Below are 3133 nucleotides of genomic sequence, written 5' to 3'. Positions count from 1 at the left end.
CTCACAGTCATGAAAACCCTGTGGAGTGCAGTTCTACTCTGAAACACGTGGGGTTGCCATGAGTCAGAATTGGCAACTGGGGAGCGGGGAGGTGTATATTTCCATCACTTAATGTCTGGTTGTCTCTGTGATGTCGGCAGCATTGATCATCATTGACTAAACCTATTAGCCTCTTCATTGTATCATTCCTTCTCACTCATTAATGAAATAATTCTCTGAAGAGAAACTTACCCTTATCAACTGTTCCGTTACCCTGGGGTACAGTTCATATAGGAAAGGCGGGAGATTAATTCTTTCTTTTATTGCCCGGTTTACAAAATGAGTTTAGTGCTTCAAAAGGAATAAAAAATAAATAAGAGGTGATTGGGGGAGGCCTTGCTCTGACATTTTATTTTGGGAAGGAGGAAGAGAGAATGAAGCGAGCCGAGGTAGGCTGCTGTATTTCAGATGCTGGTAGGGAGAAGCCAGGAAATCATAACCAAAAAAAACACAAGGTTGCTGACGGGAAATGGCGACCTGAAGACTTGTCTGTTTACTGCAGACACCGGGAGTCACTTCTGAGTCAAGAATACCTTGAGGGGATGAGGGCAGGAAGCCCATATCTGGGCAGAGTGGGGGCAGGTTCAGAAGCAGCAGCAGCAGCCAGAAAAAGCAGGTCAGGGTGCCCTGAGTTACACAAACGAGCAAGCAGTGGATTTTGTGTGCTTTCTTTCTGCCAAATTGAGGCTGAAGATACTTTCCGTGCAAGCCGAGGAAGACCCAGGAAGTGTGATAAGGAAGACTTCGCGTGGGTGGGTAACCTCTAGCGTTTGCAGCTTTCCTTCTAAGTAGAGCAAATAAAGATCAGCTATCCTGGTACCAATGTGTCCTATTGCCCTTGTTAACCAGGTCTTCATTCTCCATGAGAATCGATGACTTTACCATTCTTATGGTCTATTCCTGGGCACAGAAGAGGTTTCAGTGTTGTTGAAACATTAACTTAAGAACCTAGGTGCTTGGCATCAGTACCCAAGGTGACTTTTGATGACCCCACTGAAAAGTGTGTGGTCTGTGAGGTCCTCCAGCGGCCGTGCCTCTCAGCCACCTCTCTCCAGCCAGCATTCTCCTTTCTTCTCTGTCTCCCCACCCTTCCTGCCCCCAGCTGACTATCCGTAAGAAAGCACTCACAGAAAAAGGTTTAAGAAGAGTCCCCTCCCCGGCATATCGGCCTCTTTTTTAATGAGACTCTTGAAGGTTGCCCTGCCCTGTTCTCTACAGAGAATGAACAAATGAAGATTTGGCACGGCGTGCAGGAACGAGGCCAGCCTCTGAGTTCCAAACCTGTGAGTCTTAGCTTTTTCCCTGATTTCAGCTTCCCAAACCGGTCCCAGTTCAGCATTAGGTAATGGCTCTGATGACAGCTGACTCACTGGAGAATGTGGTTTTCGTGGAGGCTTCCTCTGCTCAGGTAATCACACCTTGCGAGGAGGAAAAATTGGTCAACGCAAGCTTCTGCACCTGAATATTCCAGAATGCCAGCAAAGGGTGGGGAGTGCGGCTCAGTTCCCAGGGGCAGGGGAGAAGGGCGTCAGGGTTCTGTGACCTATAGGTAGATGGGATTTAAAGTGAGCAGCCTAGGAAACCTGGGACAGGAGGTTGCCAATACCTAGAGCCAGAAGCCGAATGGTGTAAAATTGAATGAGAATCCCCCCTCTGCCCTTTGAGAGCTGGGAAACATCAAACCCCTAGAAGATAAGGTACTTCTACTTGTTTATTTATGGCTGTATTCCTGGCACCTAGAAAAGATACTTTATATAATCTATATATTCTATATACCTAAAATACTCCTCGTTCCTTGTAGTCCTATTAAACGCACAAAAGAACAAATGAGGGTTTGTGCTATCTTGGAAATTCTTTAATTTTGAGTTTTCTGATCTGTAAACGTAGACCAAAGTAACCAGATCATAAGCTTGTTTTGAGAATTAACAGAAGATAAAATCTGTCACTCACTTAACTGGGACCTGGCATATAGGAAGCATGCAATAAATGCTTGTTCTTGCTTTCCTTTTCACCTCTTTGTAGCCATCTGGTTAAGACCACGCTCTTCCCTTCACGACTTTTTGAGAAGAAGCTCGGGGGAAAGACTGGGTGCTTTTTAGGGCCTGACAGCAACTCCTGAGATAATTCAATTACCTAGATGGGTGAAAAGGAGCCCTGGTGGCACAGGGGTTAAGCGCTCGGCTGCTAACCAAAAAGTTGGAAGTTTGGACTCACCCACCAGCTCCACCGGAGAAGGACCTGGTGATCTGCTTCTGTAAAGCTTACAGCCAAGACAACCCTATGGGGCAGCTCTACTCTGTCACACGGGGTCACTGCGAGTCAAAGTCCACTAGACAGCGCCTAACAACACGATGAGTTAAACCACCTTCTCCAGATAATAATAATGCTGTCAAGTTTTACACACTTCTGAAAAAAACCATTATTTCCCTTATCTCACTAGATCTTCACAACCAGTCTTGGGAAAGCAAATATTGTACTCACTTGACAGTTTTGGAAACAGGTTCAGAGAATCCAGAGAGCTTGTGACCTGCCCAAGGTCTCACATCCGGTCAGTGGTAGAACTACTAGATTCCAGGCCATGTGCCTCCACATCCCATGGTTTTCTACCCATTACGTTCAGACAGGTTTGTTGTTGTTGTTAGGTGCCATTGAGTCGGTTCCAACTCATAGCGACCCTGTATACAACAGAACAAAACAGTACCCAATCCTGTGACATCCTCACAATGGTTGCTATGTTTGAGCCCACTGTTGCAGCCACTGTGTCAATCCATCTCGTTGAGGGGCTTCCTCTTTTTCGCTGACCCTCTACTTTGCCAAACATGATGTCCTTCTCCAGGGACTGGTTCCTCCTGATAACATGTCCAAACCGAGACAAAGTCTTGCCACCCTCACCTCCAAGGAGCATTATGGCTATACTTCTTCCAAGACAGGCTTGTTCGTTCTTCTGGCAGTCCATGGTATATTCAGTATTCTTCGCCAACACCATGTTTCAAATGCATCAATTCTTCAGTCTTCCTTATTCACTGTTCAGCGTTTGCACGCATATAAGGAAATTGAAAATACCATAGCTCGGGTCAGGCACACCTTAGTCCTT

The sequence above is a fragment of the Trichechus manatus genome, unplaced genomic scaffold (genome assembly GCF_000243295.1).
Source record: "Trichechus manatus latirostris isolate Lorelei unplaced genomic scaffold, TriManLat1.0 scaffold00062, whole genome shotgun sequence".
Taxonomy (NCBI): domain Eukaryota; kingdom Metazoa; phylum Chordata; class Mammalia; order Sirenia; family Trichechidae; genus Trichechus; species Trichechus manatus.
Note: the sequence above shows the minus strand (reverse complement) of the source record.